The sequence below is a fragment of the Macaca nemestrina genome, chromosome 1 (assembly GCF_043159975.1).
Source record: "Macaca nemestrina isolate mMacNem1 chromosome 1, mMacNem.hap1, whole genome shotgun sequence".
NCBI lineage: Eukaryota > Metazoa > Chordata > Mammalia > Primates > Cercopithecidae > Macaca > Macaca nemestrina.
Window position 1 is genome coordinate 114,777,525 of NC_092125.1, and position 25,226 is coordinate 114,802,750.

Genomic DNA, 25,226 nt, shown 5'->3' on the forward strand with positions numbered 1-25,226 from the left:
TGTCAACTTGGCTAGACCATTGTACCCAGATTCTTAGCCAGGCATTACTCTAGATGTTTCTGTTCCTGTGAAAGTATTTTTTAGATGAGGTTAACATTGACCTCAGTAGACTTTGAACAAAGCAGATTACCTTCCATAATGTGGGTGGGCCTCATCCAATCAGTTGCATGCCTTAATAGAAAAAGACTGACCTCCCCTGAGGAAAAAAGAACCTTTTCAGCAGACTGCCTTTAGGCTCTTACTGCAAGATCAACTCTTCCCTGGATCTCCAGCCTGCTGGCCTTTCAGATTTTGGACTTGCCAGCCTCCAAAATCACTGGAGTCCATTCCTTAAAATCTCTCTCTCTCTCTCCCTCTCTCTCTCTCTGTCTCTCTCTCTCTCCCCTCATCTCTCTCTCTCTCCCCTCATCTCTCTCTCTCTCCCCATCTCTCTCTCTCCCCCCCCCACCCCTCTCTCTCTCTCTCTCTCCCCTCCCCCAAGCCCCCATTTAGCCCACTGGTTCTGTTGGTCTGAAGAAGTCTGTCAGTCTGTTTAATACATCTTTCAAAAGCCGCTAACTGTTGCCCTCCCTTCCATCTCTCCCCTAAAAAGATTTTATGTGGAAATTTCAGGCAGTGGAGAAGACTGACCAAGGACACATCTTCAATTAGGAGACCTTACTAAATGACTCTTTGATTCAATTTAGTTTACTGTATAATTTTTTCAGGTCAGCCTAGAAGTTCTCTGAGACTAAATAGAAGGCAAAAGGAAGGGTAAGAAACAGCTGAGGAGCCAAAAGTTTAAGCAAAAAAAGTTTAACCAATGAGATATAAGTAATTTACTGATTTTTCCCAAATGCAATGAGATTAGTCTTTATGGGTGATCTGTTTGAAGGTACACTCAATTAGACAATATTGAAAGCACAGTAACTAGTTCTAATACTGTTACTATAATAATAATAATAAAAATAAAATAATTATAACAATAATAATAAATATTATTGAATACTCTACCAGGCATTTCACATGAATTCTCACTTAGTTCTCCCAATAACTGTAAAATATGTATTATCAATAGCCCCATTTTACACATGAAGAAAGATGTGTAAAGAAAGGTGAATAAGAATTGCAAGTCCAATTCCAGGGCAGCAAGAGTATCAAAGGCAGGTCCAAATATAAGGAAGAGCTGGAAGGTTGGAACTGGAGTGCAGGGGGAACAGGCTAGATATCCACCCTTGAGGCTAACTTTAAAGGCACCATGAGGTGAAGAAGCCTACAAGAATTGTCAAGTCCAGGTCAATGGCTGGCATCACCAAGTGAAGTGGGAAGGCCCTAGTTTCTTGGTGCACAAAGGCAAGACCTTCTACTGGCACTTTGTTCCTATTATCTCTAGCCAGAGGATTTTATACTGTGTCCCATAGAACCCCAGGGTTCCACTGAGTAATAACTAGCACTAGCATTTTAGTAGCTTGTGTGGATAATTGACTTTAAGAAAATAAGAATAAAAGTAAGATCATTTAAGAGCAGTTACAGTCATAGGCAAGAAGTGACGACTTGAAAGTCAGCAAGTGTTTGAAATGGTGACAAGTAGATGGATTCAGGAAATATTTGGAAGGTAAAGCAGTCAGATTTGCTCTGGGATGAGAAATGGATTGTGAGGGGAAAAGTGATATTAAGTATGACTTCTGGTTTTGGAGACAGAGTGCATAAATGTTGATGCCATTTATGAGATGGGAGCATTGGGAGAGAAACGGGTTTGAGATAAAAAACCAAGAATGCTATTTTGAAGATACCATGTTTGAAATACCTATTAGAAGTAAAAATATGAAGTAGCAAATTATTTGTCTGAACTCAGGGAAGAGGTCAAGGGTAGAGTATGAAGTTAGGAGTCCTTAGTTACAGTTGTCACTCAACATCATGGGGTTCTGTATGATGACTTAAGATAGCTCTTCTCAACCTTAGCTACATATTAAAATCCCCTGATAAGGTCTGAAGAACTAATATTGTGCTGGGGCCCATCCAGAGTCAAGAAATCAGCATTTTTATCTAAGGTATTGTTTTCATTATTTTTTGTTTGTTTAAGTTCTCCCCATGATTCTCACAGGCAACTAGGGATAAGAACCACTGAATAAGTATTTAGAAGAAAGGACATAAGTCCAAATATGTTTGGAGCAAAGAGGGAACCCTTGTTAGAATGAGGGTAGAAGTTCTCAAGGAAAAAAATTGAAATTTTGCTCGTGATTGCTCAAAGACATAAATAAAAACTCAGAAAATATTTCAAAAATTGAATATTTTAGATTTGGAAAGTGCTTTCTTCCCAGGCTATTCTGCCAACTCCCCTATCTTCCCATGTTCATTACATGTTTCTCTCAAATCTCTGTCCTCTACCACCTCCCGTTCTTACTTCACTCCACAGACAGGGCATCTACACTGTTTCAACTATGAAAGGGCTGCTGGCTGTTTTCCAGATCTGAACCTCTAGGCCAGATTCTTCCTCCAGATCTCTGAAATCACATCTTCAGCTGTGACAAGACTTTGCTGGCTGGCTGTCCTCTAGACCCTCACACTTGGTAGATTGTATCTTTTTTTCTGAAAACCTCCTTTCCTCTCCTATGGCTCTGGAATCCAGGTAGCCACCCAAGCCAGAAACCTTGGAATCACATTAGATCACTCCCTCTCCCTTACCTGCCGTGTCTAATCAATCCAAATGTGATGCTTTTCTTCCCCTAACTCTTCATCTTTTTCATTCCCTTTGTTTCACCCTTGAGTTCAGGGTCTCACCATTTCTCTCTTGCTTATCAATCTTGCTCTAGCCCTGTCCGCCTCTACTGCATCCTTGGCGAGAATATCCCAAAATAAAAATCTGATGCCTTGATCAAAAATCTTCAGTCACATCTCAATGTCTAATAGACTACATCTAAATACCCAATACCTTGAAAATTACATCAAAACTCCTTCATATAGCACCATTTTCCCACTGTCTGGCCTCTGGCTGCCTCTATTTTTCCTAGTTTTATATCATTCTACCACCTACTTCAGACACACATTTTTAGTACCAGCCATAGTGAATTACTTGTGGTCCTCTGGCAATACCCTTTGCCCCTGCCACACCTCTGAAGCTTAGAATGTAGTTTCCTCTGCCAGAATGGACCTTTCTACATCTGGCCAGAATCCATTCAGTCTTCATGATCAGCCCTGTGGGAAGCCTTCTGGGTTCCTGCAAGGCCTCCTTTTAACTTGCTATCACATATTTTACGGTGCTCTATCAAAACAATTACCATTTATGTTGTATATTATTTCTTCCTTAAGAAGCTCTCCAAATTACATAAGCTTAAGACCTCACAAAACTTGGATCAATCCCTGGCAGCGTCCATATTCTTTTCATCTTTGTACCCAAATCAGTTAGCATTGTATCTTGCACATGTTTAATACATGTTTGTTGGATGTTAAGTGAGTTAACCACTCTAAATATTTTATTTTATTGAAAGAGAAAACTCAGTGTATCCTAGTAAAATCATGAGATTTGAAGCTAGAGAAATTTGAATTGGGGTGAAGGCTCTATCACTTCCTAGCTATACAATTTTGAAAAGTTTTATTAGCCTTATTTGCATGTAGGGCTAAAACTAGTGCTTAACTCATAGAAATACTCTTAATAATACTCTTGGTATTTTGATTAACACAACTTTAAAAGACTCAATAAATGTTAGAATTTATTTATATTGGAAAAGGATAACCAAATAACTAAATATTTTATATCAAATGTTTAGACTTATAGAATGGCCTTAAGTATTATAATATAATATTTCTAACTCAAAATAACAAATGCTTTTTTTCTGCTTGACTATATAGCAGGACTATGACTTTCTCTGTGTTTTCTCAGGATTAATACCAAAAATAAAACTTTGCATACCATAAAAAATTAGTAAGTACTCACCGATGATTGTGGTAAGCTTAGAAAATAATAGAAAACTGTGGATAAAACCCCCAACATATATAGGTTTACTCCACTGTCAACCAATTCATACTCCATGTCTTACATGGATGATTGCATCTAGTAGCAATTAGTATTTGTTCTGTCATAATTAACTGGACTTTTTATGTTCTACCACAACTAGTGGAGTGGCATACTAATTCAAACAAATTATTTTCTCTAAACCTAGCAGCTTGCCTAATATGCGTGCAAATGCTTTTTGGCTACCCAAGCGTCAAAAGACATCAAACTGCATGGAGTAACTGAGTAGACCAGAACCTCTAGCCATTTCTGGTTAAGAGTTACAAGTGTGCTCACATATTGATCCCTTCAGGCCTGCAGTTTAATCAAGGGTACCTTAAATTATCATTTTCTATATATGCCTTGATATTGACAGAGTTAAAAAGCACTTATGTAGATGAAGGCCTAGTTTATCATGGATTAATGGCTAGGTTTTCCATTCCTGTCTGATCCTCTTTGGCCCCTTAGAGTACCTACATCCAGGCTGTGTGTAAATGGTTGGCTTCAATGAGTATCTTACTGTATTAGTCTTTTCTCATGCTGCTAATAAAGACATACCCAAGACTGGGTAATTTATAAAGAAAAAGAGGTTTAGTGGTCTCACAGTTCCACATGGCTGGGGAGACCTCACAATCATGTTGGAAGGCAGAGGAGGAACAAAGGCACGTCTTACATGGCGGTAGGAAAGAGAGTGGGCAGGGGAACTCCGTTTTATAAAACCATCAGATCTCATGAGACTTATTCTCTATCACAAGAACAGCATGGAAAAAAACTCAACCCCATGATTTAATTACCTCCTACCAGCTCCCTCCTACAACACGTGGAGATTAGGGGAGCTACAATTCAAGATGAGATTTGGGTGGAGACACAGCCAAACTGTATCACTGACCTTCTTAGCTTCTGAACTAACCCTGTTCATCTGTATGTGGTGAACTCTGTCTCATGCATTCCAGCTTTGAACTTCTAGATCCATTCTTTGCTGTCAAACCAGTTTATCTTGAATGCTGCATTTGAAATATTGAGTTCTTGATAACTCCACCTCTAGTTAAATATTTACATTTACACAATTCAGACATTTAACACCTATATTTGTCTTGCAAGAATACAACCTGAGTCATGGTCAGTCCTCGAGAAAGAATCCAAAAAACTTATTTATTCATTATTCATATCAGAAACCAGGAAAGGAAGAATTTCTTTTTTAAAATTCGCTCCATGTGTATTATTTTCATACATTCCCCACGTGTCCAGTAATTTATTCCACAAGCATTTTTTTTACTACTGTCACATGTCTGGCACTGTGCAAGACTTTTAGTGTATAAAAATGAATAACATCTAGTTCTTGCCCCTGAGAAACATTTAAATTGTAAATAATCTTAGAATTATTGAAGATATAGGCATGTATACAAATAACCATATTGCAATGGGAAAATAGATACCTGAGTAACTACTGCTAATTGTTTTCTTCAGGATTTTCATAAGCTAAGTGTGTATTTTTTAAAATGAGGTCACTGCTTCCAATGTTCATTTCTATTTTCTACCTGTGATAATGCCAGGTGGGACAAGGGGGAACAGAGGAAACAGCCAGACTCGGCATACCCCTGGTAAAATCATCTCATCAACCCTACTGTCCCAATGGAAAGATTGCGCCACTCTCCAAACTCTTTGTATGATGGGTATTTTCTTATCGTAGATCTTAATTGCTGTCTCATTTGACATGCACTTCCCTTTCTCCCTTCCCTAACTCCATCTTACTGAGTCAAACTGCTCTTGCTTTCCTGCTTGATGTGCCCCCATCATGGTACTCACCACGTAGAATTCTAGAACTATAGCCATGGATCAGGCAGAGGGGCAGGGTAGGAACTTCTTTTAGAATTGGTTCCAAAGGTAGGATTTCTCTCTTTTGCACATGAAACTTTCATGCATTCATTTATTAAATGACCTGGATAAGTTATTCTTGGTACATCAATCCAGTTTTAACTCACTTTCAAATGACATCTCCAAAACTTCAAAGACACAGGAAGCCTCATGGATCTGCTGAGATAATTCACAATTTAAAATAAATGAAAAGATTGCACAAAGCCATGCTGCAAGTTTTGGGAGTTGTATCTAAACTAGGCACAGCAAGCTAGCACAAAATTATTGACACATAATCCCTATTCCTATGCGACAAATGCCAGTTTCTCTTTTGCGAAAGAAAAGTCAGCTGTCAAATGCCTTAGCAGCATGAATATTCTTCCTTCAGACAATTCTGGCAAAACAATACAAGTCAAAAAGGTGGAATTGATTTTAGACCATATTAACCATATCAATGGAATTTTCTGCTCTTTGGAAAACATCATACCAAAAATATTTTAGATTCATCATCCAAGAGTGTAGGACACCCTGGTGTGTGGTGACTGTGATTCTATGGCCAGGTGTGTCTTGAAAATTTATGAGTGCGAAAAAAATGGAAAAGATACAGAAGAGAAAACTCCAGTCTTAAATGGTGGAAACATATTCATTTTTTAAATTGAACCTCCACTCAGAATTCACAGACCAGGTTTTCTAGGAAATCTGGTGAAATAAATCAGTCCACCAGTTTGCATGGTCTGACAAAAAGAAAGGATGCTATTGCTCACACAGCAATGTCCACAGGACTCTAACTGGAGCCCACACAAAATCATTCAGTCAGGCAAATCTTGGCACAGTGACTATGTACAGTATTAGTCGTTTATTTAACATTTAAAGAGATCCTACAAAGTTCTGTTCAATGTTCTAAGGAGGAATGTGCATGAAGAAAACAGGTAGGAAAGTAGACAGTTCGATGCAGCAGGAAAAGTGCTAGAATAAAGTTAGGGAGCGATGCAGAAGAAACATACAAAGAAAAGGGCAACTAACTCTAGAGGCCCATGGAAAATCTTCAAGGAAAAACAAACATGAGTTTTCCAGGCAGATTAAAGAGTATGAAAAACTTTGATGTATGTGATGGTTAATACTGACTGTCAATTTGATTGGCTTGAAGGATGCAAGTTATTGATCCTGGGTGAGTCTCTGAGGGTGTTGCCAAAGGAGACTCACATTTGACTCAGTGGGCTGGGAAAGGCAGACCCACCCTTAATCTGGGTGGGCACCATGTATTCAGCTGCCAGAGTGGCTAGAATATAAAGCAGGCAGATAAAAATGCAAAAAACTAGACTGGACTAGCCTCCCAGCCTATATCTTTCTCCTATGCTGGATGCTTCCTGCCCTCAAACATCAGACTCCATATTCTTCAGTTTTGGGACTCAGACTGTGTCTCCTTGCTCCTTTGCTTGCAGATGGCCTTGTGCTCATGTGAGTTGATACTTAATAAACTCCCATATATATACACACACACCATACACATATATAGTTTAAGTGTTTATATATGTAGTATATTATATATCTCCTATATATATCATATACTATATATATACATATACATATATACATATATATACACATATACATATATACATATATATATCTCTCTCCTATTAGTTCTGTTTCTCTAGAGAACCCTGACTAATACAGTGTAAATTTCTAGTTGCCTATGGCATAGAAATGATGGGAGATTCAACAGGAGAGATTTAAACTATAAGAAATCATTCATAAGCCAGGCACGGTTGCTCACGCCTGTAATCCTAGCATTTTGGGAGGCCAAGGCGGGTGGATCATGAGGTCAGGAGATCGAGACCATCCTGGCTAACATGGTGAAATCCCGTCTCTACTAAAAATACAAAAAATTAGCCAGGCGTGGTGGCGGGCACTTGTAGTCCCAGCTACTTGGGAGGTTAAGGCAGGAGAATGGTGTGAACCTGGGAGGCTGAGCTTGCAGTGAGCCAAGATCACGCCACTGAACTCCAGCCTGGGTAACAGAGCGAGACTCTATCTCAAAAAAAAGAAAAAAGAAAAAAAAAAGAAATCATTTATATTCAACCATTTTTTACCTACAGTAACTTAGATTCTGAGAATAAAGGCTCTAGTAAGCATATCATCGAATTTGGACTTTATCCTATGGGAAATAGTAAGGAATCCGAGGTTTTTAAGTCAGAGTGACATGTGTGGATTTTTATAATAAGGTAACTCTGGAGGAAATATAGAGCAGGAACTACAGTAGGAAGAAGCCAATGCCAGGAAAATTGGTGAGGAAGCTGTGCAAACAGTCCAGGCATGAGGTAACCACAACCTGAACAAAGACAGGAGAGAAACAGGAATGAGAGAGAGAGAGAGAAAGAGAGAGAGAGAGAGAGTGAATAGGGCCCAAGTAAGAGTCCCTTCTTCTGCTCTGCTCTGTTTTATAGAAACTAACTTTCTTCCTTGGTCTCCATTGCTGACTAGCTTCCATGCAGGTTTGACCTAGAAAAGGTGCTGGGGGAAGGCAGGAGTGAGAGGATGAAGAAAGCCAGGGTTGTTCCATTGTCCTTCCAGCCTTAGGCGTGATAGTGGCTTCCTGCTTTTGCTAAATATCCCATTTTGCTTCTTAGTTCTTCCATAACCTACTTAAGCCAATTTCTTGCATAGTAATTACTTCTTCTCTGTTAGATACACCTGGAGGGGTGGTTATTTTCCTGAGTGGACAATAGGAAAGTCAAGAGCATCAATACAAAGTAGAATGCACAAAAATTAATGACCTTGGATATGGAGGTGAAGAAGAGGATGGCAGTGAGAACAACTCAGATTTCAAAGAAATGCGGGTAAGAAAAATAATAGAAGCAAATACTCACTGAAAGTTAGAGTGTGCCAGGAACCATTCTAAATGTTTTACATACAGTAACTCATTTAGTCCTCACAGCATCTATATGAGGTAGAAACTTAATATTATACAGTTTTACAGGTCAGAAAAACTAAGCCTAGAGAGTTTAAGCAATGTAACCATAGTCACAAATTAGTAAATGACAGCCTAGTGGTCAGTAACCTAGACTGAGGATGGAGAAGGATCAGACAATGAGCTCAGATTTGGACTTGTGGTGTACAAGGTTCTTTCTGAAATCCAGATGTTCTGTAGTTGGAAATACAGTCCATACCTTAAGAGACAGATTAAGGTTAGAGATATGGAGGTGTGACTCACTGTTATATAACTAAGTGTTGAAACTATAGAATGTCAGGTGGAAAAAGACCAAAAAGAAAGATTTAATACTTTGGCAGTGAATATTATTATATAAATGAGACAAATGAATTGACCCATTCTGTCTAATGCAGAGGCTATGGACAAGATGACCACCAATAACATGCTTCACAAATTACCATGCTATGCTTTTATGATATAATCCCCAAATTTCCCTGTTGCATCACTAACTTGTCACCACTTAATAAATTAGATTGGGAGTTTCTTGGCAGCACTGACTGTATATATTTCAAACAGTCAATCAAACAACAAGTATTTACTGAGCTCTTGGTAAATGGCTAGCCATATATTAGGTCCTGTAGGGGATTTAAGAGAAGCCCAATATATTCGCTCTTCCCCAAAGTACTTAACACAGGCTGTCGAATATTCGGTACCTCTACTCTGTGACTTCACTTGCACTACCTGTGGGGGCTCAGTACATACTCATAGAATAGGTTTTTAATTCAAAACAAGAAGGTAGTGAAATTCTTACTCATTTTTAAAGCCTCTTTAAACAATAATTTAGTGCACTTCAAAGATGTCTATAATTTCCCGTATCATCTTAAGGAACGTCTTTGTTGCTAAAGAATGTAAGTCACAAGATGAGATCATTCCTTTAACATTTATTGAACATTCCATGCGTTAAGACAATGGAATAAATCCTGGGGATACAAAATGGGGTAAAACTTAGTTTCTGCCCTATTGAGATACCCCTGAGAATGACACAAAATAAAAGCAATGATTATAAAGCAATATATAATGTGCTACAATGGGGCTATTCACTGGCTGCTGCCAGAAGCTGTTCAAAAAAGCACCTAATTTAGCCTGGAACTGGGTATCAGGACATGCTTACAAGTTAAGGCGGGGCTAGAACCGAGTCTTGGCAGACAAATCAGAGAGAACTGGAGAAGAGGGTGAGGACATTACAGAGGTAAGTATCCTCAACTGCATGGAGGTGTCAGAGTGCATGGGACATGCACAGGGGCCGTGTGTAAGTCAGAACAGCTGGAAAGAAAGAGATACATGGGGAAGTCACATAAGGGTGAGTTTGCAAAGTTACAGAGGTCAGAGCTGAAGGATCTTGTTAGTCATGTGGAGAGGCTTAATTATATCCCCACAGCAGTGAGAGGAACCACTGAAGGACTTTAATTAGGAGAATGAAACTATTATATTTCATTTCTAGGTAGAATCATTTCACTGCTGATGGGTAAGGTATTTGCTACTGGTTGTGTGGGGTCACGGGGAGTGGAATGTGGGACTGCTAGAGCATTTGGGAGGCAGGTTACCGAAATCCTGGTGAGAAATTACGAGGGTAATGTCTTTCTCAAGTCAGCCAAGAATCCTGTTCACAATGACCTTTGGTTTGGATGTGCAAACAGGAGGAATTTATTTTCCCTATCTTTCTGTTTTAATGGTTATTATTTAATGTAGGTTATAACCCTTCCTGGAACCATTCACTAAGACCCCCGGAAAGAGGCAGCCATTAAAATTAAGCTGAGTGAGATGGAAAGTGAGGCTGTAAAACCTCCACCACAGCCACCTGGAAACAGCAAACGTGAGGCTTGTGAGTCCTGGCAGGCTTCATGGGAAGGAATCATGTACTTTCAGTTAAAACAGAAGAGACCATGAACTGGATTCTTGTGACTTGAAGTTTTCTTTCTTGTCTTTTTATTTTGAAGTTTTAACCTTAAAGTGAGAGGAGTTAGGAGACTATGGAAAGGGTTGATATTTGTCTTTCCTAATTCTGGGACAGATTGTATTCAGTAAAAGCAATTAGGAGTTGGGGAGAAATCTTCAAAGTTAATAATGTTAACGTATGACTTTTTATAAGGTCAAATCATGAATCTCAGGCAAACATATTATGAACAAGTGTCAAACATTTTATTTAACTTATTAATTGATGAGGGAACCAGTAAGATCTAAACACTGGTGCTAGGCTCATTTGAGAAACTGAGTGTGCAGAGGCAATTTAATAGATTGATGGGCTAAATACAAAACTGGTTAATGTGCAACAGGTCCATAAGCCTTTAGGTTATATGTTTTACCAGACAAGGGTTATCTACATCCTATTGAACAAAAATTTTTATGGTAATCTTTGCTGCAAAAGAATTGTAAGATCAGCTGGGCCTGTGATCCCAGCACTTTGGAAGGCTGAGGTATGTGGATCATGAAGTTAGGAGTTTGAGACCAGCCTGGCCAATATGGTGAAACCCCATGACTACTAAAAATACAAAAATTAGCTGGGCATGGTGGTGCACACCTGTAGTCACAGCTACTTGGGAGGCTGAGGCAGAAGAATTACTTGAACCCGGGAGGCAGAGGTTGCAGTGAGCCAGGATTGTGCTACAGCCTGGGCAATAGAGCGAGACTCTGTCCGGAAAAAAAAAAAAAAAAAAGGGTATAAGATAGAAAATCAATAGAAAGTCACACCTAGCACTGCCCTGAGAAACACCCTGTAATTAGAGGCCTGTTTCCAATTGTTGGACAATTTTTCTGACAACAGACAGAGCTTTTGGTAAGAGTGGCACTTCACATCTAGCATGCAGAAAACCCAAAATTTTACCAACAAAGTCTTATTTTGGCACAAAAAATCATGTTGTACTGGTAGAAAAATTGATTAAACATATGAACTGACAAATCAAAAAGAAGAAACTATTCACTGAAACAAGGAGTTTAAGATACTGAAACCGTTCACTCTCACAAGGAGTTTAAGAAATCCTCGTAAAAACAGTAAGTATCAATTTCCCCTTGCAAGTTAATAAAAACAGGCTTAGATGATGCTCTGCACTATTAGCAAAACTGTGGGGTAAACAAACACTTCCACAATTGGTATATAAGAATATACACTGAGAGCAGCTTTCTGGACCTGGGGTTCATATTCCAGTCCTTCAGGCTCTTGTCTGTTATGTGTTTTACTAGATAGACTTGCACAAGAGTAGAAAAATGGCAGGGATAGAACCCAAAGAACCTCCATCTGCCCTAGAACATGTAGCTTATGCTAGGACCACCATTGTGTTACTGCCAAGTCTAGTAAGGCAGAGAGGTCCCCAAAGCATGCATATTCTGCTTCTAATTTGAAATATCATCCAGTCATACCACTCCGGGGAAGCCACTGTTGAAAAAGACATAGAAGAGGGAAGTTTGCCATGTCTTGATATCAGAAGGCTAGTGCTGTGGCCTGGGTGCCCTTCATTCTTTGTTTTGTGGCCTTTTGCCTTATTGTGGCCTCCTCCCCAATTCTGTCTCCCTTCTGTGCTCACCCTACTACACATACACACACACACACACACACACACACACACACACGTACTCATGTACATCACAGATCTGGTAAACTCATTCCCACAACGCTTCTCGATTTGTGTTACTACTTGCAAGGATATTTCCATTTCAAAGGAAAAATTCTATTTATCTCATATTTGGACAATATGTAACCCAAATCTATGTTGATAGAATTCAAAGTTCCTTTGGATAGCGAAGTAGAAAAAAAAATCAGACTGACGAGGGAGGTAAGTTTCTGGAGAACAAGGACCTAAGTGATGTACTTCCACAAATACAGGGTACAGTGAAGAAATGCAAAGTTGTCTTCTTGTCTTTGAGAGTCTTTGCTCATAGGTGCTGACAGATAATAATGTTTTCCTGACCAAATTGTGAAAAAAGTTATTGTCTCAGGAAAACACCATCCTTTAAGCATAATAGCCTAGAAATAAGCTTACTATTTTCCGATTATCATGTTGACTATGGAGTATACCCAGTTGAATCCTTTGAACTTAGAATTCTAGGAAAATTGGAAATATGAGAATTAAACTAAAAATAATAGTAAACATTAAAAGCAAACACTTATTAAGTGCTTACTATGTTCTGGATATTCTGAATAAGTTTACATAAATTTTTAACTCATTCCCAGCTTGAACCAAAGAGCAACAACACTATGACACATATGTTATGACTATTTTCATTTTACAGAAGAGGAAACTAAAACACAGGGAACTTGCTCAAGGTCATACAGCTGGTAAATGTCAACACAGTTTATCATTAAGAACAGAAATCTATGTCTAGTTGTATATAATATATATGTATAACATATATATATATAATACACATACACACACACACAAGCACACACACACATACTATATTTGAGCTACCAGCACAGACATTCTGGAATTTTCTCTGGGATCTAAACTCAGAGGTCTCCTGGGTTCAGTATCATTGGTAGGAGGCATTGGGCCAAGGACCGGAAGAACAGTGATGTAACAGAAGTCCCTGGACCCACATGTTATTACTGTCACTGACAAGAACATGGCACTTCATTACAAAGCCCCACTGCCTTATGCCTTAGGCAACACACGGCCCAGATAGCACAACACAGCCCGGCAGAGCAGAGATGAGCCTTGAGGCTGGAAAGCGCTGGTAGAATGAGGAATTGCATGATCAAGGAGTGGGCCAAGGAAAAGAGCTGAGGTAATGAGTTTTATCCAGCAGGTGAAGGGAGGTGTTGCAGTCTGGGTGGTGCAAAGAAATCCACAGAGAATAATGCCGACTGATGGTTACAGATAGACTCATAATTCAGACAGAAGCATTTCTCTTTCCCCTGTCTTCTTCTCACGCAAATGGTTGGTGCAAATCTATTGCCATAGCTACGTGTACTTTGTCTTCTCCTTGCCAACAACTGCAGCTTGGGGATGAGTACTTCTGGCTTCAGTGATAGTGCCCAGTGACTCTTTGCAAGTGCATGCCTGGCATTATATCTGAGCTGCCTCCACACCTCCAGAGCTCCTGGCATAGCTGAAGAATGCAAGTATCAACGGTCTACCCCCAGGCTCTCCAGAGGCAGCATCTGAAAAGTGTGATCTGGTGGTTGGCAGGCCTCTCGTGAGCATCCCAGGAGACTCCCCAGCTGTATACTATGACCCTCTCACCAGTCGGATGACTGCCAGACTGTCTGGGAGTGGGGAGAAACAGATACCATTTACTCTTTCAGACTGGAAAAGGGAAGAGTCTGATTCATTGGTAGATAGGGTTTGCAAAGAGAGGACCGGTTATGCTGGTTGATGCCTTCTGGTGCTCTGTATTGTCAATGGATCTGTTTCTAGAATTAGGAATCACATTAAGCAACATGAGCACATGCGCACACACGCACACACACAAACACGCAAATGTGGATTTCCACTGATTCCAAAGTCCAGAACTGTGGAAGAACAATTTGTACAAGGAGAGCATTGAACCTTGCTTCTCTTCCAGGAAGGAAGGAAGGAAAGCAGGAAGGAAGGAAGCAGATGGGCAGGTAGGTGGGGAAATGGAAAGAAAAAAAGAAAGAAAATAAACCATCTTTTCAGGAGCGGCTTGCTGCAAATTTTCCAGAAAACAGCTAGCTTAGCCTGTGAATGTTTTAATTCTTAAAAGTTTTGCCAATGGAAGGAAAGTAAAAGGAAGAGACAGAGTAATGCAGTCATTCTACGAATGTGTTTTTAATTCCAATCAGATTAAAAGAAATAGCATTACTTTCAGTATTTTTTAAAAATGCAGTTTAATTCCCATGATGACATTGTGCTTCTGTTTGCCTTATCCACCAAGCACTAAATGAAGTGAGAGATAATTAAGACACCAGAGAGAGGGTCCTGTTGAACAACAACAACAAAAATTCTGACCTGGATACTAGAGTGGACCAAAGAAAGAGATTTTACATTCTTTATAAATCATCAAAAAAAAAAAAAAGCATTATCCATCCTAAATGATTTAGATATTTATTTGAATCATATTTTTCTCTCCAGATATACTCCAAGGTTTTTATTCTGCAATTCCAAGTCTCCTATCTTCTGATTGTTTGTTTCTTCTCTGTAGCAAAACTGTATACCTTCTAGTTTTGTTTTCTCTTGTCCACATCAAAACTATTACTCTGAATAGCGGAATAACTTCACATTTCACATCTATCGTTTTACCCCTTACGTAATTATACTCCTGAAGTTTTTATCCTTTGCATTTCCTGTGAACTTGCCAGAAAGAAGGAGAAAGAAGTATGGGCTTTCTCTAGGCTTAGTATCCTATTAATTCACCTTTTTAAAAAAGAAAGTGAGAGGTGGGCATGGTGGCGGTGCCTATAGTTCCAGCTACTCAGGAGGCTGACATGGGAGGATCTCTTGAGCCCAGGGGCTTGAAACCAACCAAGATATTGTGTCTTAAAAACAAGCAAACAAAACAGCATAAGAAAAAATAAAGTGGCCACAATGTTGTTTTGTTTTTCTACTATTTGCTTCCCTTAAAGGAAGAGACCTTGGATTAAGCACGTAATACAAAGTCTGAAGCTATTCTGTGGCATACTTAATAAATGCACCTAATGATAATGTTGAAGATTTCTAAATAGATTATGAAATTAATAAAATTTAAGACCACATCTCTTATCTACTAACATTAGCATTTAACATCATGTTCAAAAATTAAATTCTTATAGCAAATGCCCTGTTCTACAGTTATTATAGAGCAAAGTGTTCTGAACCATGCTTGAAATATATTGCCTTCTACAGTTAAGGATCACTAATTTGCAAGAAATTGCAATATAAGAAAATAATATTAATATCAAAACTGTATGAAAATTTTTAACTTTTGTTATTGTTATTGCAAAGTTAATTTGGAACCTTGTGGATCTCAAAGTGATTATTATGAATTTTAGTTACCATCTGTGTGACTAGTAGACACAGCACCATTTCATCAGTCAGAAGACCAGAGTTCTAGACTTATCTTGGCCAACAAGCAATATGATCTAAGTAAACCACTCCTCTGGGCCTTCCTTTCCTGAGCTGTAAAACAAGATTATTAGGCTAGATAATCCTTAGGGCCACTTTGGTTCTAACAATCTACATCTATGTTATCACATACCGGGAGAAGTTATGGTTTAATCTATTTCCAGCTAATGCAATGCCACATTACCTAAATTTTACTTGAATTCCAAAGATCATAACACATGTAATCTCTTGAAAAATTAATTGTTAACAATAGTGGTAAAAAAAATCTAGGTATTTGAAAGCCAGAATGTTTTTTGAATCAAAGACTACACAATATCCAGACTTTTGTGTCAAAAAAAATAAATTAATAAATTCTGTCCAGCATCAACTATCTATTTTCAGAGTTGCAAATTAGATTCATCAGAATACACAGAAAACTGGGTTAAAAGCATGCTATTGAGGGAAGCTATTATGATCACTCATAGAGAGGTAGATCAGTTACGATGCTGAGCAAAAGACTGAAGTTTGTTAAACCTGAAGAGGACCCTAGAGAGAAGCCCAGTCCTGCCTTCAACAGATTCAATGACTAAAGTCTAAAAAGGTACAGTTTTCATTTATTTTATTTAATACTTAAATAACAAGCACCATTCTAGAGCTTTTCAAATAGTAAATCATTCTTATATCCAACCTATACAACAGGTACTACTATTATCTCCGTTGTACAGAAAGTTCAAGCAGCTTGGATTTGAACCCTGTACTAGAGTTTAGCTTATAATCATGGGTACTACATTTTGATAGATTGAAAATAAAGAGTCTGCAGTAAGCGTCCAGCATCCTTCAATACCAAGAGGCTACAAAAATGCCATAAGCCTTTTGGTGGCCGTGACCTTTACCAGGGAGTGAAAAGCATATCAGCTGACTGTGTGCATTGACTGTTATTAACCAAAACATAGAGTGGATAAGTAAAATTGGTACCATTATCTTAGAAACAGTATATATAAAAGAGGATAACTAATTGAGATTATTGAAAAGATAATTTTTGAAACAGGAAAAAAATAATGAGTCAGAAGGAATGGTTCTGGCAGGTTGGAAAGGGCAGTACAGACATTGCAGACATGGATATAATGTGTCATAGAAACAGACTATTTTTTAATTGCAGACTTGGTCTGTACAAGAGCAGCACAGAAAATAAAGGCAAAAGTGGCATAAGTTCACGTTGGAAAGAGCACTGGATGAAAGAAGCACCACAGGGTAACTGCCAGCTCTGCCTCTTCTTGTAATGGTGGGTCCTTATACAAGTCACCTGAACCCTCTGGACCTGTGTCTTCAAAGCTGTATATTCTGAAGACAATGGTATTTATACTACTTCTGTCAGAAGTTATTCTGAAGCTTTAGTCCTCATCTGCAAATTGGATCAGAAATAATTTACAAAATGTCTAGCCCATTGACAGTTATTTGATCAATAAGTTTTATGCAAATATGAGATAATGACAATAATAAAATGGATGTTTTTCCCCAAGCTAAAACAGCTTCAAAATACCTAAAGATGTTGGATCATAGCAAAACAGCTATTACCTTCAGCCAGCTTTACAGGATATTCTACCTTACCTAGCCTTTTCCTGCCCTTTAAGGAGGGATAAAGCACAGGTGTGACTGCCAAGCTTCCATCTTCCCCATACTTAGCTTCCTGTCTTCAGAATACTGCAGTGTTGCCTGAGCTATTATTGCTACCAGGAGTGGCCAAGTTTCTATGCTGCTCTTCTGCCTTGAAGAGCCAACCCATCCCTGATATTTCATTGCTGTAGGTTCTGAGTCAAGTCATGGTTTCCTTGGCATGGACCACAGCTGGGCTCTTCCCCAGGGTCTCCTCAGCACACAAATTGCACTCATTTGCCCAGGTACCGCTCTCCTTCACTCCGCTCATTGTTTTATTACCTCTCCCTATATTCACTAGTGGAGTTTTTTCCCAAATAATGTTAATGGACATTACTTTCCTGGTTTTAGTCTGCATGCCACTACATGATAACCCGAATCACGTCGACATGATGTGAAAGCATCCTCTCCAATCACCCATCCTAAGAAATATCTTCACCAAATCATTCTCTTCTTTCCCAACACTGATAAAGCCATTTGAATGCTAAAGTAAGTTCAAAACAAACAATCATATACTTTCATGGCTACATAATTCAAAGTGATTGTCCAAAGAGTCTGAATATGTGGCATATCGATTTAATTTAATAGCATATTTGTATAGTGTTTTACAATGGACATAAAAAGAATTTCTGAATGTATGATTTCATTCTAAAAACATACAAATTCAAAAAAATAAGTATTATTCACCATTTTTACCTTTAAGAAATGTAGTGTCCATAAAAATTAAGTGATTTGTCCAGACTTCTCATCAGTCAGTCAGACTGAGATGATATTTTTAAAAAACTCTCTCCCATGTTGAATGTATAAAAATTTCTCTCTCCCCAAATATAGCAAGGATAACTAAATACAGAGCCAAGCTTGACAAATAAAAATATCCAAGTTCCCAAAAGGATGAGAGAATTCCTTGGTTTTATTAAATCAAATAAGTAAGTTATACTAATTCCGAGGGGCTCACCGGGAAGTTGGAGAGCTACAGTTTTGATGCCCACGCAGAAGGAGAGTCCAAGAGTCTGTCCCAGACAAGACAGAGGGAGGAGGTGAGCAGCAAGGAAGTTAAGAATCTGCCTGGAGTTGTAAATGGAAAATGTATGAGAATTAGAAATTCACTCTTGTGTAGTATGTGGATGTGAGGTTCATATACTCATATGGTTAGAGTTACCCACACCTGGGAAATTAATTTGAAAACTAAAGTGAGTCGAGGGAACTCAAAGGGCTCCTACAGAATATCAAATACAGGAATAGTCCTCCAACCCCAGACATACAAAACTCCAAAAGAAAGTATTTTTTGCTGAAGATGATGTTGCAAGTACATTAATTACATATCTTATGATCAAATGAATCAACATTTGGAGTGACAGCAGATACTTTTTACAAGAGGGAAAATCTGCACACCAAGAACCAGAGATGATAGAATAATCTGAATTAAACTATAATTATGTCTAAAATGGTCACAGATATAAAGAAATGAATATAACATAAAATAGAAACAGGATATTTTTTAAAAGAAAGTAAAGGTAGGTTTGAAAATTTACTAAGTAGAATTCTAGAAATAATCATTGATATGAAAACCTCAATATATGGCCAAAATAACAACTAGATACAACTGAAGATAGAATTAGCAAATTAAAATGAAAATGTAAGGGAATCACACAGAAATTCAACAAGAAAAAAATAACAGGATGGAAAATATAAAAGAGAAGTTAAAAGACAAAAAAGAAAGAAATGAAATTTGTTTTGTCCATCTGAATTCCAGAAGGAAAGATGAAAGAGAATAAAGAATAAACTTTGGAAAATATCATAGATATTATTTTCTGAATTAAAAAAAAATTTGACGTCAATGAAAAAGCACACCTAATTTGTAGCAGGAAAAATAAAGTCCACATTTAGACAGGCTGTAGTGAAAGTACAGAGCATTAAAAATCCAAAAAGGCATCAGAGAGAAGCAACAGGTTACTCTCAAGGGAATGGCAATTAGAATGGCAATGGAATTCTTATCAGCAACAACAGATACAAGTTTAAAGAAAAATAAGTATATTTAAAGGGCTGAGGGAAAATAACTGTCCATCTAGAATTCTATAAGCAGCTAAAACATCTTTAAAAAATGCAAACAAAAATTGCATTTTCAGACATAAAAAGACTGCATTTACTATCCTCAGTTCTTTGCTAAAAGGATTATAAAAGATTATACCTTAGCAAAAGGAAATTTTAATCTGAAAGGAAAAAAAGAGTTGGAAAACGAGATGTGCAAGTAGCACAGAAATTCGTAAACAACGTATTACATCTAAATACTTTTTATCTGTTAAAAAATGATAATGACCCAGGGGAATGGATTTAAACAAATGTGGAACTAAAATTTTAGGCCGTGATAATACGAAAGTTGTATGGTGTCCTCAAATCCTTATTTAGGAATAGATAAAGATATTGGTTAACTTTAAACTTTAATTCTGCATGTTAAAATGTAAAGTCATGAGTGTACCAGCATGAATATATATGGTCCCTCACTTATGATAGCTTGACTTATGATTTTTCAACTTTACAATGGTGCAAAAGTGATATGCATTTAGTAGAAATAATACTTTAAGCACCTACACAACCATTCAATAAATTACATGAGATATTCAGCACTTTATTATAAAATAGGCTTTGTATTATATGATTTTGCCCAATTGTAGGTTAACATAAGTGTCCTGAGCACACTTAAGGTAGGCTAAGCTAAGCTTTGATATTTAGTAGGTTAAGTGTATTAAATGCATTTTTGACTTGATATTTTCAGTTTACAAGTTAATCCAATGTAACCCTATCCTAAGCATCTCCATATCCATTCTACTGTTTTTGTTTTGTTTTTGTTGAAACAGTATCTTGCTCTGTCACCCAGGCTGGAGTGCAGTGGTGTGCTCATGGCTCAGCTCACTGCAGCCTCAACCTCCCAGGCTCAATCATTCCTCCCACCTCAGCCCCCTGAGTTGCTGGAACTACTAGGCATGCCACCACGTCAGTCTAATTTTTTTTTTTTTTTTAATGCAGACAGGGTTTCACCATGCTGCCCAAGATGGTCTCCAACTCCTAGGCTCAAGCGATCCACTTGCCTCGGCCTCCCAAAGTGCTGAGATTACAGGCATGAGCTGCCACACCCAGCTCCATTTTACTGTTGATAGACATTTAGGTTGCTTCCACTTTGAACTTATTATGAATAGTATTATATTGCTATAAACATTTGTGTGCGTGTCTTTGGGTGAATGTATGACGCTATAGGGCAATGGAAATGAATGCAATACAGCAATTCACAACATCAATTAATCTTGGAAGAAGGAATATATACTTAAGTCGTTCTTTTTTTTTTTTTTTTCTTTGACACAGGGTTTCTGTCACCCAGGCTGGAGCGCAGTGGCGCGATCTCAGCTCACTGTAACCTCCACCTCCCAGGCTCAAAGCAATCTATGATTCCACTTTTTTTAAGGTGCTAAAACTAGAAGTCATGATAGTGGTACCTTTGGAGAGGAGGAACTGATAGGGAGGGGTACTGGGGACCTTATGGAGTATAAGTAATATTCTATCTTTTGACATGAATGGTGGTTACATGTGTGTATTTCTTTTATGATAATTCACATAGCTGTATAAATCTGATGTACATATTTCTGTATGTGTATTATATACACTTCAAAAGACTTTCTTTTTTAAAGTCTGTGTATTATACACACTTCAAAAGACTTTGAAAGATGGTGGTTACATATCTGTATTTATTTTATGATAATTCATGTAGCTGTATAACTCTGATGTACATTTTCCTGTATGTGTATTATACACACTTCAAAAGACTTTGTTTTTTATTGTATCATCAAAATAATGTAAATAAATTGTATAACTTTAAAACCTAGTAGAGGAGGAAAAGGAAGAAAAAAGGTGATTAAACAACAAAAGGTAGAAAAGAGGAAATAAAATCGACTTTAAAAAGCAATACCATGGCACAAATAGTTCAAGCCCAAGAATTGCAGAAATGTGAGTGGATTACATATCTAACATGAGACAGAAAGTGGTGAAATGAGTTTTAAGAAACTAACTAAATGTTGTTTATAAGGGACACAATTAAGATGCAAAGAATATTTCAAAATGGAGAATGTTATGAGATATATATTAGTTAACTTTGCTGCTGTAACAAATTACCACCAATTTAGTGGTTTAAACAAAACAAATGTATTATCTTCCTGTTGTGTGGGTTAGAATTCCAAAATGGGTCACACTGAGCTGAAATCAAGGCACTGGTCAGCAGGACTGCCTTCCTTTCTCAAGGCTCCTCATTTTTTCCAGCTTCTAAAGGGGCTACCACATTCCTTGGCTTGTGATCTCCCTTCCCCATCATCAAAGACAGCAACGTTGGTTAAGTACTTATCATATCACATAATCCTGAACTTATGTCTGTCATTACATCTATTTCTCTGACTCTGTTCTTCTGCCTCCGTCTTCTACTTTTAAGGGTCCTTGTGAATACATACCCAGAATAATCTCCCTATTTTAAGGAGAAATCTTGATTCCATCTGCTACCTTAATTTCCCTTTGCCATATACTATAACATATTCACAGGTCCTGGGGATTAGAATGTGGACATCTTTAGGAAGTCATTGTTCTGCCTACCACAGATATATCGGGCAAATAGTTACCAAAGAAAGCTGGTATAGTATAGTAATTCCTGGAAAAATTGTGTTTAAATCAAAATATATTAGTAAGGAAAGGCAGAAACTACAAAATGATAAAATCTACCAAGAAGATATACAATGTGATTATCAATAAGAAGTAAAGCCAAGACTTGGACCTAGGTTTGTGTCTACTGGTCCAATGTTCCTACCAACACAAACCTCTAAAGAAAAAACTTCTACTTGAAGCCCACTGTGCAAGTACTGGTAAATTTCTTGCTCAAAATGAAAATAATAATTATAACCTACACCATAGGGCTGTTGTAAAAAATACCTTAGGATTGAGACACACTGCAGCTATCATATAAATGTTAAATAAAAATAATGTTTCCTGTATCCTTACTAGGGTTGGGCAAATCCAGATGTATATTATACTTTTCACATATTTCAAAATATTTTCAAATGTTTTGGTTTGGGTTCAATAAAAACCTCAAGTACATTTTGCCAAGTGCTTTTTCCATTAATTATTCAATCCATTTGTATTTCAAGGGAAATTCAGTCCACATGTTTCTAATTCATTTAGCACTAACTCATCAAAATATTGTTTTTCTCAGTGCTATTTTCTGTCCAAAAGGCTTTTCAAGCCTTCTCTTCCTATTTTTATTTCTTAGAAACAAAAAGATAAAGCATGCCAAGGGCAAACCCTAGTAAACCACCAAAAGGTTTACTAAACACTGCATCTAGAATTCATTGAGTTTGAAAAGACTTCTATCAATCCACCCTGGTCCATGTCACTTCTCTCAGCGGCTCCCTGGCTTCCTTGCCTTTTCCTTTCCTTTGACCAAGTTCTGTTTTGCTCATATTGTCCCATCACAGATTTCAGGTTTTCTATCGCCCAGCGTCCACAGGCCTACAGACACCTTAATCCTCTTCCCAAATCCCTTTCCCTTAATAAAAACCATCCTAGGCTGGGGCCAGTGAAATAATCAATTTGCATCTCTTTCCAAAATATCCTCATGGGATCCATGGCCAGCGTTAAAAGTAGGTAACATTGTTTTTTAAATCCGATCTTTTTATGTATGTACTTTGTATGTGTGTGTCTGTGTGAGAGAGAGAGAGAAAGAGAGAGAGAGACACCTTATGTGTGATTGATGTCTTAACCGTCATAAAGAGTGCAGAAGTTGACAGTATCTTCATTCTGAATGCTCCAAAAACAGCACAAGCTGTACTTAAGAGTGGTTCCCACATCATTTATGGACTATTCTTGCCAAAAAGGTTTAACTTGAACTGAATCATAAGGAGATCGTGGAACATGCTACAAGATAACTTGTCCGAACTCTCCAAAAATGTCTCCAAAAATATCAATGTCATGAATGACAAAAGCCATCAGGGAATTCTTCTAAATTAAAGGAAACTAAAAAGACAACATAACTAATTGTAATATGTTATCCTTAATTGAATTCTGTATTTTAGAAAAATAGTGATAAAAGGCATTCTTGAGACAACTGGAGAAATTTAATATGTTACATTTCTTGAGTATAATAATGATTTTGTGATTACATAGAAGTGGGTCATTTGCTTAGAAGGTAGAGTTTGAAATATTTAGGGGGGAAATGTCATGCTGTCTACAACCTTAAAGTTAACTATTTCACCACATAATGCCAAGTACAATATGCATAAATGTTAGTTATACTAGTTACAAATAGTTCAGAAAATACATATATGTATACATGTATATACATTTGTATATTCATGAAGAGAGAGTAACTAAGTAAATATGAAGAAAAAATGTTAACAGTTGGTCAATCCACACACACCTACTCGCACAAACATACGCCCACACCACAACTATACACACACACATACAAAGGAAATGTGGTTGTAGACTTCTAACAGCAAATTTTTAAAATCCATCTCAAATCAGGAATCAATTTGCCTTTTAAAAAACTTGAAGTATTTAGTATTTAGATCCTTAACCACCTAATGGTTACTTGTAATATGCATAAATGTTAGGGTTTTAAAATTTATCTTGATGATAATATTGCAAATGAGTGTTGTTGCTGTATGTGCAAATAGACATTATGAAACAGGTCATCTCAATGATTAATGGGGTGATGGGCTCCCAAAAGTTAAAGGACCACCTGAAAATATGTGTATATACATTTTTCCTGGTAGAGTATACATAAAATTTATCAAATGTACAAAGGAAACTAAGAAATGTTCAAACTGCTTTAAATATCTAAATGGGTATTCTGTTTATTCAGAGAAATCTCAGAAAAACCTCTAATTTGTCATTGCTAATAATGCTTGTGGCACTTTATAGGAGGGAGTTCACAGAAGCTAGTAGAAGTCCTTTAGTAAAATTGAAGCCCTTTCACCAGTTACACCCAATAGGTGTCAACATGTGTAGAAACTGCTTCTTGAGAGGCTGAACACATTGGTAAGATACTTAAATGATCACTTTAGGAGCCAGGAAAAAAGGAAAGGGAGATAGTGGGAAAGTTAGTCAGCCAAGTGGTTGAGCTTGTGCCTTTGAAAGATTGCAGCATGCAGCCCCCCAGAGTATGAAAGGAGAACTGACTGTGCCTTCTAATTAGAACACAGTGAACCTTTGCAATGTGACTTTTGTTTTGGAAGGGGATTTGGGACATCACTGGTTTATGTGACACAATGTACACCAGGTGGTCCTAGTTAGGTGAGGGGTTTTATGTAAAAATAATCCTTCTTTGGCTTTATTCAGTACAATAAAACCACTAAGACGTTTTCCCATATGAAGTATTTCTACAGGCACATTCAAAATGTTAATCCCCTTTTTTATATGCATTTTTCACGACTCCTAAGACGTTTACCAGGTTGGGAAATCTGCAAAAACTGGTCCCTTGACAAAGTCATGGATGCTTTTTACCACAACAGGTTTGTTTTGTTTTCATGTGAGCCCAACGTACTTTCATAACATCTCCGACTATGGACGTCACAAATAGGATCAAATATTGTTATCCTAACCTTACTACTGAAGGCAAGGGTCTCGCAGTGACTCATAAAGGCTATCAAATTCTGAGTTAGTATTGCTCCTTCATATTGAAGAGAGCAGTCCAGAATTTGTCCATGCTGAATGCTTTTGTAGCATAAATTTCTCCTAATGAAACCAG